We start from the raw sequence: 16,125 nt of genomic DNA, 5'->3' as shown, positions 1-16,125 counted from the left end.
TAGAAGGAACAGGTAGCCTTTTCTGGGGAAAATGAAACTGGTTTTCCTTAGCTCATAAATTTTTCTTGGGGGGGGGGGGGGGGCTCTCTCGCTCCCCATCAGAATTTCATGAGCCTTTTGAACGAGATAGGGATTAGCTCCGTGCCAATATAATAACAATAATAACAGACATTTTTTTTTATATTAGCAGTATCATGATCATTGTATCAGTAATAATGCTAATGTTAATAGCAATAGTATTATTAACAGTAAACAAAAGTAAAAATAAAACGATCTTCTCTAATACGCTGAAGTATTGCTATGATAATGGTAATGAATTCAAACCAGGTTATCATATAGCTTTCGGGAGAGGCACTGAAATTATTATATCTTTGAAAATGTCAGCGAGGTTGGACGGCTGGTTGGCATTATTATCCCATATCTGTCAGTCTGTCTTCTACCAGTTTCTCAAAAAAAAAAAAAAAAAAAGAGAAGAAGAAAAAAAAATTCTTAACACTGAGGTTTGAAAAAGGAACGTTATGGTAAAATCTGGAAAAATACATTCAAATCCCGATGCATTATTATTATTATTATTATTATTATTATTATTATTATTATTATTACTATTATTACTATTATTATTATTATTATTATTATTATTATTATTATTATTACTGTTATTTTTTGTAAGTATGCCCTCAGGGTTCTGTGTAAAAATACTAAGAAACCGCTAAAGTAATCATAAAGAAATTTAAATTGCATTTCTGTGAAGTCGGGTTCTTCCAAAAATAATTATGTTATTTATAAGGGCACGTTGAAGGATAATAATCTTAGCATCTCTGTACACTCAGGTCTATCCCAAATTAGGATCAAAGAGAAATAGGTCTATAATAGTAATGCGCATATCATGTCTAGTACCTCCTAGCAGCGAGACTTAGAATTCCAGTGAAAGCGACACTGGACCGTAATAATTTCAGGAAAGTCAATAGATTGAGTTTAAGTAATTCTCATACAATTTACTTACTTAGGCTTAATAGTCTCGAGTTTTTTCACAGTGACTTACGTTGTTTTTTAAACTTGAAAATGAAAGTCTGCTGCTTTTGGGTTGAAAGTTTCACACTCGATTAAAATCGTCTCGTGTCGAAGGAGATTAGCACTTTTCATCCTCACATAATTGTCTATAAAACTATATCTTACTTTACCAGACCACTGAGCTGACTAACAGCTCTCCTAGGGCTGGCTGGCCGCTGGCCGAAGGATTAGATATTTTTAAGTGGCTAGGAACCAACTGGTTACTTAGCAATGGGACCTACAGTTTATTTGTGGGATCCTAACTACATTGAGAAATGAATTTCTATCACCAGAAATAAAATCCTCTGATTCCTTGTTGGCAGAGCGGGGAACCGAACCCGGACCCTGAGATCGGGAGATAATTGTCGATAATCACCCAACTCGAAAGCTATATAGAAAGCTTGTACTTAAGGAAAGCAATTACTCCCCACACTTTATCCACGATAATTTTATTTCATTCATGTTGAAGGGAAGTGACATACCCACTCTGGAGACTTTCAGAGCCTCATATCCTTGACTTCATTTGATAGCGGAATCTAGTTTTCTTGGGAGCTTGGTCACCCTTCCAAGCACCGACTAGGGCTAAATGTGGATTTACAAGATTTAAGAAATGGAAATTGTGTCTTAATAATAATTTAGACCAAGGGAGAGGGGAAACTGTTCGGCTTCTTCCATTCTATCCTTTGCATAGATCTTGTAGGTTATATTATAGAAGGATGAATTTTAACAATTGATTTATTTTAAAAATTACAATACATTGTTTTGCATATTGATATATCGGATTTGAGAATTATTATCATTGTCAATTGTTTCATTCATTATGCTGATGTTCTAGTGTGGTGAAGCTTCATTAAAATATTTATGAACGGTGGATGTAAAGAAAGAAAGAAGTTTCATTGTGTTTAATATAAGGATGTTATATTCTTACTAACCAAAGATGTTGTATTCTTACTAACCAAAGATTTTATATTCTTACTAACCAAAGATGTTATATTCTTATTAACCAAAAATATGAACGAATCAGGAAACAGCGAAAAACGCTTATTGTATCACTCGCCATCTTCATAGAAACTAGCATTTTAATTACTTCGTCTCTTATCGTCTATATTAACTTTTCCATCCTTTAATGGTCTTTAATGAGAAACTTCCCCCAAATTGCTGTTGCAGAACTTTTCAAACATTCATTGAGAGTGAGCAGCCGATCAGACACAGGGTCTAATTGGTGTAAAAGCAATCGGATAATTTCAGCGTTCTGGTAACTGCCTTGTCTTTGTTAGAAATAGTAATGGAGGTACTCAATATTATCGGTAAAACTTTGCGAAGAGATATGGTTTACCAATACTGGATCTTTCTTAATCGCTACAGGCGTGCTATTTAAAATGATGCCATTTTTAGGCCTTCGTATCGAAAATAATTCTTGTGGAAGCCCAAATGTTAATGCATTTCCTCCGTAAGGTTGTTGTTTATGTACCCTCTGTATAGGTAGTCCAGTTTATTTTAGGTATCTGTTTAGGCAATCCTTCGTTTTACCCTTTTTTTTTGTGATGCAAAAGCTCGGACTTTGCATTTTTAGGATGAAACCCTAAACACATTCATTTAAATGGCGCAGGATGGGGGATTGATTTGTTGCAAACCGTTACTAGCCTGTATCCAATATTTACGAACGTATGATATTAGTCTGCAAACCATTTTGATAAGCTAATTTATGTAAAAGCTTCTCAGCCCACAACCATCCCACGTTTTTATTTCAAATGACACATAGTGGTGAATTGATATGAAGCATCAGTTTCATTTAATATACGCATTAAGTATTTTTCGAAACCGGACTTCATAGCCACGTCTCAGACATTCGTACCCACTTCCGCTCTCGCCTTCCTCTCGGGCCTTCATGTGAACCATTACCTCCTGCGCCATATACCTCTCTACGTTACCGTACCTTCGATTACCGTTATTCGTATCTTGAGAATTAGGTGGATTTGCATGACTGAGTGAGCTGACGTCTTTCATTCTGGTGTCAGGTTTTATCTAGGCGTCATCTAAGCATCTGTCTTTCTCTGCTTGTCTGTCTGTCCGTCTCTCTCACATGTCCTTTTCTTAAGCGTCCTCCTCTCCTTTCTTCCTCCACCTCTTCCCCCCTCCCCCCCCTTCCCCCCGACACCTTATCCTTCTTTACCTTCTCCCAATCCCTCTCCTCGTGTCATGAAATCAGATTTAGGTATTATTCGCGCTGGAAATCTGGGATTGCTGCAGATTTGTAAGAAGAAAGGAAAGGGGAATTTCGTGTAACTTCTTATACGTTGTTTTTGTTGTTCTTGTTGCTCTTGTTAGTATTTGCTCTTCATTTGTATCACTAGTTCTGCTGGATGTTTTGTTTAACTTGCACCTTCTCGATCGGATCTCGGCTTGTCTTTTGGCAGTCTAGTTGCAACTCACATTAGTCGAAAAAAACCACCAGGTACATAATTCACTGCTGTCACATGCAGCAGAACGTACCTGCAGTGGTACAGGGACATCTCGTTTGTGAGAGGAACATCTTATCAAGACGAGAACCGTTTGTGCACACGTACGTGCATACACACACATATCTATATATAGATAATGATATATATATATATATATATATATATATATATACATATATATATATATATATATATATATATATATATATATATATATATATATATGCATATATATATCATATATATATATATATATATATATATATATATATATATATATATATATATATATATATCTATATATATATATCTATATATATATATCTATATATATAGATATATATATATATATATATATATATCATATATATATATATCATATATATATATATATATATATATATATATATATATATATATATATATATATATACACATATCATTATCTATTAATTTCGAATTTTACCTATCATTTGAATTGAACTGAAATTTATGCAAGTACTTTAATTTCAAAGTTCTAAATCCTCACTAAATTTTCCATTTCAATCTAGATGAAGTTTGGCCACTACGGAACCCTGCTTTTAAAAAGAGTCGGGAGAAATGAATGATTCAAGATGCAATTAGAACTCGGGAATATTCCAACTTCCGGAATACTGTAGGAGTTTCCTACGTATTTTGTGAATCTTAATGTCTCGCTGTTTTTGCGGGCTCTGCGTTATTAAGGGGACAAACATTGAGCGCTTGAAATGGCATTCGACTTGTCTTGCCCTTCACGGCGTTCTTCTGCAAGGCGGTAGTTACGACTTCATTTTTTTAAAAGTTAGGCTTCGAAATCTCTCTGGATAACATTGGATGGTGAAAATAAAAAAGCCTCTCTCTCTCTCTCTCTCTCTCTCTCTCTCTCTCTCTCTCTCTCTTATCTGTAAAACTGCATTTACGCCTTTTTTTCTAGTTAGGCTTCAAAATCTCTGAATAACCATTGGATGGTGAAAATAAAAGCCTTTTTTGTGACTCTCTCTCTCTCTCTCTCTCTCTCTCTCTCTCTCTCTCTCTCTCTCTCTCTCCCTTTTTCATGCCGCGCTTCCATCTCTGTGATCTTTGTTATCTTCTGTACATCCCCATTCAGCATATGAAATCTACCATCTTTTTGTTATTATTTTTGTTGTTTTTGTCGAGAAGCAGAGTAGAAGGATTCTTTCGTTCATGCTAGCAGTATGAAATTATTTTCAAAATGTATTTCATCATTCAGTTGTCAGGTTGAGGCGTTTTTTGTTATTTAGTCGTATGGATTGGCATAGAATTGTGTAGATGTATTTTTTCGCTGAAAAATTGCTTTATCTTATAGATGTTATAATGAAGCAATATTCAGCCGTCTGCCTCTCTTGTAAAGCACTCTCTTCCCCTTAGGTTGAATCTCGGTTACGAATGTGTCGTTCCAAATGATCCATTCTTAGTAATTTCCTAAGTGCCTCCAAGGAATCGTACCTTCATGAATGTAATTCCAAAATGACCTTTGGGTGCTTAACTGTCATAGGCTTAATAATTCTGGCATTCCACGATGGGAATCCTATTTTCCTGGCTTTCATTCCTAGTGCTTCGGGATCCTGCTTTAATAGATATAATTCTGTAGTGCCACTTGGGAATCCTTGCTCTCTTGTGTCTGTGTTTATAATCCTCGCCAAGGCTTCGGAGGTCACTTCCTGCGTGAGGTCAAGGGTCAGGGACTCATATCTCTCGAATGTCAGTCACGAGAACAGATGAGCGGAGGAGGGGTTGTGGTTGAGCGAGTTGCAGTGAATTGTAATGAAACAATCTATCGTGATAGAACGCGCAACACTCCGTAGTAGGGTAGTGCCGTCAGCGGACCTCATGCGGTGCACTGTAGGCGTTACTTAAGGTTCTTTGCAGCGCCTTCGGCCCCTGGCTGCAACCCTTTTGTTCCTTTGACTGCACCTCCTTTCATATTCTCTTTCTTCTATATTATTATCCATCCTCTTTTAACAATTGATTCATAGTGCAACTGCGAGGTTTTCCTCTTCTTACGCCTTTCAAAGCTTTTACTGTTAATTTCCGTTTCAGCGCTGAATGACCTCGTAGGTCCTAGTGCTTGGCCTTTGGCCTAAATTCTATATTCAATTCAATTAAATGCGCAACAGACTTTTAAGAGTTTGTTGCATTCGAAATGAGGTAGAAAGAACTTAAAGAGTCTTCCTGTAAAGTCATTTTTATCTGTATTACAGAGATTAAGCTCGGTCACTTGCATATGCGTCAGAATAAAATTTTTTACTCGGGAAAAGGTGACCATAGCGTGCGTTTGTAAATTAATTTCGTAGTGAGCGTCCAGTATAAAATTGCTCTTTTTACTTGGAAAATGAGACTACATGTTAAGATGTGCTGTATGGTAGCTGCTACGCGTTTTGTTACACCTTTGTAGCAACTTTCCCAAACCCGAATTTTAAAGTAGAGAACGAATAAGTGTTGCTGTCTGGCAAAGTGGAATAAATTAAAGTGTACTAGTCTACCTGAACCTACGCTCTCTTTCTCCTTTTGAGAATTAGGTTTCCGAAAAAATTATAGTTTGCATTTTATTAAATGCTGTCTACTGTACACCGCCAAATCAGGGGGGAATTTATAGAACTGTCGCTTCGCGAGTTATTCTTAGTTTCAGTTCCTGGCTCCACAGCCCCATTGGATATTCAGATTTTTGAGTGTTGTAGTTCCCTCTTGAAAAAGTCGTAACTCTCTCTCTCTCTCTCTCTCTCTCTCTCTCTCTCTCTCTCTCTCTCTCTCTCTCTCTGTTTTGTCCGCACTGGTTTCCTGCCAATTACACTTTTCACTCGTCCTATGGCAATTGGTTTAGAGCTAATTGGTATTGATTCAATCTATCTGTATCCAATCTTGCACTGATTTACAGCACTGTTTGTTTGTGTGATTGCGTGTTTGCGTTTGTTTTTAGACAATACTGTTATCTATAGAAATTTACTGTCCATTTGGTATCGACAAAAATATGCAGTGTACTGTGTTGTTTCTATGTAGACATCGAAAGCGTGTTTCACAGTAGATGAGTAGATGTGTTAATGTTAGATTTTCACTCATTGAAAAAGTGATGAAAAAAAAAACCACTTTATGGACGATGTATTATTTAACTGTAACCATATTTTTGTTTTATGTGTATTTATTTTTATATAACGCCTCCGAGATGATGTACTGAAGACCGGAATTGCTTTATCATTCCCGAGTGCAAGGGCGCATTCGCATGTTTTATTTCCATTCTTTGCGTGAGGTGATGCATATTTAACAACTCTAGGTTTTAATGAAGGAGTCTAAACACACCTTACCGTTTGCTGTTGCTGGTCCTTCTTTCGTTCATTTTGCTTTCTCTAAATTTTTCCATTTCCTCGTTATGTCCCTTCTTCCGTATTCTTCCTGTCAACTTTAGTATTTGAACATTCGATGTCAAGAGTGATTAAAAAAAAAAAAAAAATAGCTTATTAAAGGCAATTCTAGGCTTCGTTTACTTGATAATGAGATCAGGACGAATAAAAGAGCACTTATTTTGATCGGCCATTGCAATAAAAATAAAGGTTTCGGTATTTTTAAAAGGTTCTGCCCTTTCTGATCCTAAAATTGATACACTTGAGTTTTGAGGACTGTGCCACTTTGCCTTACAACGTACTCTCTTGCTAAGCCTTGGTTCCACTAATCTGTGAAGTTTTAGGATAATGTTGTTTTAAGTTTATTGACCATATTAATGAATCACTTTGGCAGACTCTCAATGCGCTGGGTTAATATTTGAGACAGGTAAAGTTGAAGAAGTTGGACAGCTAAGTAGGACGAAGAGTGAAGGGATCAGAAGGTAAAGTTAAAGAAGGTGGACAGCTAAGTAGGGAGAAGATTGAACGGATCAGGAGAAGGTAAAGTGAAAGAAGTTGGACAGCTAAGTAGGGAGAAGATTGAACGGATCAGGAGAAGGTAAAGTTAAAGAAGTTGGACAGCTAAGTAGGAAGAAGATTGAAGGGATCAGGAGAAGGTAAAGTTAAAGAAGTTGGACAGCTAAGTAGGTTAAGATTGAAACGGGATCAGGAGTAAAGGTTAAACGTTAAGAGAAGGCGTTGTTACAAGCTACGTAGGAAGAGATTGAAGGGCATCAGGAAAGAAGTGAAAGTAAAGAAGGTGGACAGCTAAGTAGGAAGAAGATTGAATGGATCAGGAGAAAGATAAAGAGACAAAAAGCAATTTCGGCGGAAGATTAAGACGACGATTAAAAGAAAAATAATTGTTATCGCTAGATTAAGTTGGCTTTTACCAACGCAGACACGTGCAAGCTATCCGCAATTGACAAGCCACGGGTACTTCCCCCTTTTTTTTGGGGGGGGGAGGGTATGAGGGGGATGGCCGTTGTTGAAAACACAGAAGGTATTGTAACCGGTGTCAAGGTCTTAATCCGCCGTGTATTTCTGGACCGGAATGGGCGGCTGGGGTTTAAGCGACGCTGAAGGAAAATTTCAACTTTTAAATTACTTTTATTCTCCATCAAGTCCTGATCTCCGAGACACATGTGGCCCCCGGGCGCCCAACCTACCCAAAATAAATAGGGCGAAAAAGACGGTTACTTAAGTATTGGGAAGGGAGAAAAAAAAAGTTAAAGGGCGAGAGATAGTTCAATGAATGATTTTAAGAAATAATCAGAGAGAGAGAGAGAGAGAGAGAGAGAGAGAGAGAGAGAGTAATGGAAAAATAGAACGAGAAAAAGAAAGTAATGGAAAAATAGAACGAGAAAAAGAAAGTAATGGAAAAATGTCAAAATAGAACGAGAGAGAGAGAGAGAGAGAGAGAGAGAGAGAGAGAGAGAGAGAGAGAGAGAGAGAGAGAGAGAGGAAAAATGTCAAAATAGAATTAGAGAGAGAGTAATGGAAAAATGAGAGAGAGAGAGAGAGAGAGAGAGAGAGAGAGAGAGAGAGAGAGATTTTTGGAATATTTAAGATCATAATTAGGAGGTAAAGAAAGAGAGATGTTTGAAATGATAATGAAGTAATTTGCATTTCGTTAGAATTAGATGTAAAGTCAGAATAATAATAAATAAGGAGTAAGTTGAGAGAATTGAGAATTACGTAAAGAAAACGTGTGAAAGATTTAGTCATCGGAAAATAGTAGATAGGGAAGCGTAAAAAAAAGAATGATTAGACGAGCCCAGAAAATTTCGAAGAGCATAAAAGAAAGGAACAGCAATAAAGTGGAAGTAATCATCATCATCATCCCGAAAGGAAAAGAGAAGGTTACAGTAGAAAAACGAAACACAGTAAGAAGGGGAGGGGATCGAACAGTTGATCAAAGGGAAAAAATATATGGGACAAAGTAGACGCGTTGAAAGGGAAGAGAATGGCAAAGGAGAGGGGCGAGCGGAAGATGAAAGGAAAGTATTGAAATACGAAGGCTAATAGATGCAAACAATGAATAAGGAAAATATATCATGGAAAGACCGGAACAATCTAAGGAAAAACGGTGGACGAGGATTGATCCGAGAGAAGAAAAAATGGGGAAAGAGTGTAAAAGGGGGAACAGCTTCGACGAAATCCTGAAATAAGGATGGTGAAGAGCAGTAAGAGTGAAGCTCATAGGTAGGCAATGAGAAGAAGATTGAACGACCTGAGTTGGAAGTAGGGGAGAGGAAGAAAGAGGTCAAAAATATAGTTCCAACAGTGAAAAGGAATCATCTCGGCAGATACCTATAGGAAATTGAACAGCAATACTTACACGCAATGCAAGTCGGATGCAATGCATTTGGAAGTCTTGAAGGGAAATAGAACAAGAAGAGAGAGAGAGAAAAAAAAAGGAGAGCTCTTGCACAAGCTATAAGGGAAAGGAAAATGTTTTAGATACGTGACGGGAAGTGGAAGGGACCTTAGCACAGTGATTAAGGGCAGGATCTGGAATGGAAAAGGTCGGACAGGCTGTTGTATTTTTGGAAACTGGAAAGGGAACAAAGCGACCAAAGGAAGGTGGCAGAGTTGCTTTAAGAAAAGGGGCAGAACTTATAAAAAAAAAAAAAGTTACATAACAACAATGTTCGTAGGCTAAAGGTTAGGAGGAAGGAAATGGCATAACATGATAAAGGTCGATAAACAAGGGAAGGGCAGGTAGAAAATCCAGTGAAAAGAGGGCGCACTTTGTTTGTAATGAAAGGATAAAGTGAAAGGGCAAAGGGATCACGAAGGACAGAAAGATAAAATGCCAAATAGTGGAAAGTGGTGAAGTCAAAATAAACACAGAATTTAGAGGCGAGTGTATTCTTTAAGAAAAGGGAAGGTCTCCGGTATTACACCAAAAGGATTAGAAGAACAGAGAGATTGAGTGTGTGTAGTATGCTGAAGTCAAAATGGCAAACTAAAACTAAGAGAGAAAGAGAGGGAGAGAGAGAATTTCGATGACGACCGGGAATAAAAATTCATAGAGGAATAAATAAAGATGTGAGTCCGTAAGGAATGTGATGTGATATAAAGACTAAGAAAAAAAGGTACACTAAGAAATATATATATATATATATATTATATATATATATATATATATATATATATATATATATATATATATGTATATATTATATTATAATATATATACGTATATAATTATTATATTATATATATATATTAAATAATATATATATATATAATATATATATACTATATATATATATATAGTATATTATATATATATATATATATAATATATATATATATATATATATATGAATATAATTTTAATTATGTAAGCGAGGATAACCAGAAAAACATAATGGAGGAGAGTAAAGAACAGAGGGAAAGAAACTGCCAATCTTGCTAATAAGTAAACTGAGGTTATTTGAAGAAATTGTATTAAAAAAAGAGAAGTAAATCCTCACAAAAGTGAGGAGCGAAGAAAGCTATTATGGAAAATGAATTGATAAAAAGGAGAGAAAGAATTGAAGTAAATGAGTCATTATTTTCAGTGATGGAAGAGGAAATGAATAAAAATGGAGATTTACTGGAATGCGTTATTTTCGGAATTAATTTACTTTGGAATTGCTTTATGCGAGTGGTAAGTGGTTTTCGGGCTTGCGACCTCCCTAAAGACTTGCTTGAGAGAGGGACAAAGAGAGAGAGAGAGAGAGAGAGAGAGAGAGAGAGAGAGAGAGAGAGAGAGAGAGAGAGATCTGTATAAATGAAATTACTTTATAATATATACTCTTTACGTGGATCTCTTTCGTTCTGTTATTTGATATGTATTCGTATATATATATATATTATATATATATATATATATATATATATATATATATTTTATATATATGTATACATACACACACACACACACACACACATATATATATATATATATATAGTATATATATATATATATATATATATATATATATATATATATATATATATATATATATATATATATATATATATATATATCTCCGTATGAGGGTGAACCAGGGAAACCAATTAACTCCAATATGTTAATTAATTTACGACGTTTCCTAATAATTTGACGATTGCAATACTGAAGAGAATCTTAACTTTTCCTTGGTCCAGCGCTTATCAATTTTATAAAGCAAAAATTCTGTTATATTTGGATGCACATTTTGTTTGTATTTTAGTTTGGTTTTTCACGAAGTAGTGTTGAATCTTTCCAGCCGTTTTACCCTTTATAGGGCCCAAGGGCATTACCTTCTTAATTGCATTCTTATCAGAACATATATAAATAAGTTCTGTTTGGAACTATTGTGAAGAACATTTCACAGCAAAATATGATGAATGGCCTGTGAGCGGTATAAAGGAAGTCGGTGTTTGTAAAAGCGGAAAGATGTTTGAGATGAGTTTGATAAGGCTTTGCCTTCCCGAAATGGTGAACTTTGTTGACAGTTGGTCTTGAAATGTTGCTGGGTAGGTGTTTTCCTTGCTTTCTCCTTTCTACGTGTGACGAAATATTTTTTTTTCAGAATCGCGGCGCGCTCATCGGATGGTTTGAATATCAAATTTCATAATTTAGGCATACGCAGAACTTTTTTTTAGAGATTTTGTATACGATGTATTTGTTTGAATCCTTTTCGAAAATTTTGGCGCGTAAATTTCAATCCTCGGCCTAGTCTCTTGAATGAATTTTTCATCCAAGCGACGAGCTTCATATGGTTTTGAGGCTGCGTGCACTCGGCCGAGAGAGTTTGAATAATTGCCCCAGAGGTTTTGTTTATTCTCGCTACGAAACAGTGTTCACGGCTGCTATTTTTCCCCCGTTTGATGTTTGTTTGTACACGTGTTTTTGAGGAATGTACGCAGCCTTTGACTGTGTAACTGGTATAAGCATTTTATTTTTCCGTGTTCTGGTATGTGGGGTTTGGAGGTAGGTATACATATGACACCACTACTCTCACTGTCTGCATTTCCAATTTCAGCGCCTCAGTGGCGTGATCGGTTTGGTCTTGGCCTGCCACCTCGGTGGCCGCGAGTTCGATTCTCGGGCACTCCACTGAGGGGTTAGAGATGTGTATTTCTCGTGATAAAGTTCACTCTCGACGTGGTTAGGAAGTCACGTATAAAGCCGTTGGTCCCGTTGCTGAATAACCACTGGTTCCATGCAACGTAAAGACACCATAAAACAAACATACAATTCCCATTTCCGTGTGTTACGCCTTTCGAATGAACACAATAATACTTGGAAGCGTGAATTTCAAGTCAGTGGCATCCCTGTGGGCTTGTTCTATACGAATATGGTTCATCCTCTGAATTAATAATAATAATATAATATAAGAATGATGATTTGTATACGTCTGTGTTTACTTGTATTTACGGTTGAACTGAGTATCGATGTCATGCTTGTATGATGAATATCAAGAATTCATGGAATTTTTTGACAGACTTTAGACCCCTCCTGTGAATGCATTTGGTTACAGTGTAAACAGTCAAACTCCTACCACCCGAAGACGAATTTAGGTAGAACTGGAATTGCGCAAAGTTATGCATGTGGTGAGCTGGATTTTCGCAAAATTATACATATGGTGAGCTGGACTTTTGCAAAATTATACATGTGGTGAGCTGGACTTTCGCAAAATTATACATGTGGTGAGCTTGGACTTTTGCAAAATTATACATGTGGTGAGCTTGGACTTTTGCAAAATTATACATGTGGTGAGCTGGACTTCTGCAAGATTATACATGTAGGGAGCTGGAATTTTACAAGATTATACATGTGGGGAGCTGGAATTTTGCAAAATTATACATGCGGTGAGCTGGACGTTCGTAAAATTGTACATGTGGTGAGCTGGAATTTTGCAAGATTATACATGTAGTGAGCTGGAATTTTCCAAAATTATATATGTGATGAGCTGGAATTCCGCAAGATTATACATGTGGTGAGCTGGAATTTTCCAAAATTATATATGTGATGAGCTGGAATTTCGCAAGATTATACATGTGGTGAGCTGGATTTTTCCAAAATTATAGATGTGGTGAACTGGAATTTCGCAAGATTATCTATGTGGTGTCGATGGTGCTGCTCAGAATTAACTTGAATCTTATCATAATCAATATTATGGACAATGAGAGTTTTATAGAATCTTTACATAATATTAATGACAATGAGAGTTTTATAGAATCTTATCTTAATATTAATGACAATGTGAGTTTTATAGAATCTTATCTTAATCAATATTAATGACAATGAGAGTTTTATAGAATCTTATCTTAATATTAATGACAATGAGAGTTTTATAGAATCTTATCTTAATCAATATTAATGACAATGAGAGTTTTATAGAATCTTATCTTAATATTAATGACGAGAGTTTTACAGAATCTTATCATAATCAATATTAATGACAATGAGAGTTTTACAGAATATTATCTTAATATTAATGACAATAAGAGTGTTACAGAATCTTTTCTTAATATTAATGACGAGAGTTTTATAGAATCTTATCATAATCAATATTAATGACAATGAGAGTTTTATAGAATCTTATCTTAATATTAATGGCAATGAGAGTTTTACAGAATCTTATCTTAATATTAATGACGAGAGTTTTGGTATAAGAAATCTTATCATAATCAATATTAATGACAATGAGAGTTTTATAGAATCTTATCTTAATATTAATGGCAATGAGAGTTTAACAGAATCTTATCATAATCAATATTAATGACAATTAGAGTTTTACAGAATCTTATCTTAATATTAATGACAATGAGAGTTTTACAGAATCTTATCTTAATATTAATGACGAGAGTTTTATAGAATCTTATCTTAATATTAATGACAATGAGAGTTTTATAGAATCTTATCTTAATATTAATGACAATGAGAGTTTTACAGAATCTTATCTTAATAATAATGAAATTGAGAGTGTTAAACGTCGTGCAGTTCCTCAAGGCGAAAATCACTTGACTCGCTTCAAAAAGTGCTCCGTACCGCCCCTTATCGTGTACACAGGTATTGTTCTGTCGAAATATACGGCGATGTCGTTTTTCGAAATATTTGTCCCGTCGAAGCTGTTTTGGTTTGGAGCGAGGATGTCTTTTCTTTTCCAATTTTGATTCTGCAAATTGGATCGCGCTCTTTTCTAGTGTCAGTTGAAAATTCATATTCGTCGAGTCTTTGTACCCTTTGGAGAAGCGGAGTCTTGTCGGGGCTGTGACCGAAATAATCCTTATTCTTTTATTTTTGTTTAATTTATTTTGTATTTATTTTTTACCTGAGCGAGCGCTGTAGATACGTGTTTAGGTAAGAACCTGTCGTAAGCATATTTAGATTATTGTCAATTTTGTACTATGAACAGAGAAGTCAGTCTTGCACTCAGAAACATAAACTCAAGTGATAGCGTGTATATATATATATATATATATATATATAGATATATATATATATATCTATATATATAATATATATATATATAATTAATTTATGTAAAACTAGTCAGGGTTTCTTGATGTTAGCCTACCCACGTATGAAAGTAATACGTTTAATCAAAGGAGAATAACAATACTAACAAAATTCCATTTGAAGAGCAGAGTTCTCAGCGTCATGTGTTATTATAGACAGTCACTAATAGGGGAATAATAATATATATATATCATATATATATATATATATATATATATATATATATAATATATACACACATTCAATTACGTCATATACATATACTACTAGACGAAATGTGCACCCGCCTTAAAACAGGAAAACAAAAATGGAACAAAGTCACCACTAAAAGGTTAAATAAACACACATCACTTACATTTAATACTTTATTGGCAAGCCCTTCCTTTTGAGAACAGACCGGAGACGTGCTGGGAGTGAAAGGGCGTACGCCCTCAGCTTCTCAGGTGTTAAACGCCCCCATGAAGCCTCGATTTCTGCCTGGAGTTTGGGTATGGAGCTCGCCTCCTTGCCTTGCAGGGCCAGTTTTATCGTGTGCCAGAGGTTTCCAATGAGGTTCAGGTCCGGACTGTTGCCTGGCCAGTCGTTGATGCGCCCCACCTGACAATCATCTAGATGGTAATGATTGATTTTGCCCTGTGAACTGGGGCACCTTCCTGCTGGAAGATCCTGGCCGAGGTGAGCTGGTCAGAATCAGGCAGGTGGTCACACAGAAGCTCCAAATAATTATTTTCATTAAGTTTCACTTTCTTTGGTAAAACCACAAGCTTCCCAATACCTCTGCCTGAAAAGCAGCCCCACACCATAATAGAATCAGGGTGTTTTACTGTATGTTCAATGTTTCTAGGGTTTCAGAGGATCACTACCCTTACGACGATAAGCACTCACCCCTCGGTTACACGTCACAGTGACCAAAGTACGTCTAACCAGTGATCATCAGTAAAATTAACATTTTTTGGCGAATGTTACCCTATGTTCACGTTGGAGCTTCGTAAGGAGGGGATTACGCACTGGCTTATGGCTCTGGTAATCAAGCTCCTGAACACGTTGTGAAATAAAGGCAGATAAGGGGTTACGTGGGTTACCTTCCAGTGATCGTTTCAAAACGTTACAGGCCGCCTGGACGTTTTTCTGGGGCGGCCATTACTTTTTTTCGGTAATGGCGGCAAACCACTGTTCTCATCACGCTGCCTTCGAACCCACCGCCGCACTGTTGTCCTATCAACGTAAAGAAATTCACTTATTTCTTTAGTCGCATGCCCTGCAGCCTTAAGGACAATGATCTGGCTAATGGTTTCCGTGGTTAAATGCTTTCCAGTGGACATATTTACCCTGAAAATAGTAATTATCGAGACACAAACTCGTCCCCCTCTCGGAGCTCCGCATGCTCGAGTCAAGACTTGTTTTTGTGTAGTATGATCCCTTGACGTCACAGCAACGGGCGAACAAAATGGCGAGTACTGTATATATATATATATATATATATATATATATATATATATATATATATATATATATATATATATATATATATATATATATATATATATATAGATATAGTTTTATATGTATCCTTTTCCTCTCTCTCAAATAGCCGCTCCTCTCTCTCTCTCTCTCTCTCTCTCTCTCTCTCTCTCTCTCTCTCTCTCTCTCTCATTCCTTCATGAGGAGGATGTGGCGCCGGAGGGGTAGGCAC

The 16,125-nt window shown here is 36.1% G+C and overlaps 1 protein-coding gene and 1 long non-coding RNA gene across 14 annotated transcripts in view; both read left to right on the top strand.

Moving 5' to 3' along the window:
- The window catches only part of LOC135224319 (uncharacterized), a 1,756,683-nt gene that overhangs the window by 691,543 nt on the left and 1,049,015 nt on the right, over window positions 1–16,125 (top strand). The window lies entirely within an intron of this gene.
- LOC135224930 (uncharacterized) lies at window positions 6,380–8,380 on the top strand. Its single transcript, XR_010316827.1, has 2 exons — window positions 6,380–7,573; window positions 7,702–8,380. It is a non-coding gene; the product is annotated as an uncharacterized LOC135224930 (long non-coding RNA).

The sequence above is a fragment of the Macrobrachium nipponense genome, chromosome 12 (genome assembly GCF_015104395.2).
Source record: "Macrobrachium nipponense isolate FS-2020 chromosome 12, ASM1510439v2, whole genome shotgun sequence".
Taxonomy (NCBI): Eukaryota; Metazoa; Arthropoda; class Malacostraca; order Decapoda; family Palaemonidae; genus Macrobrachium; species Macrobrachium nipponense.
Note: the sequence above shows the minus strand (reverse complement) of the source record. Positions and strands in the feature narration are given on the sequence as shown.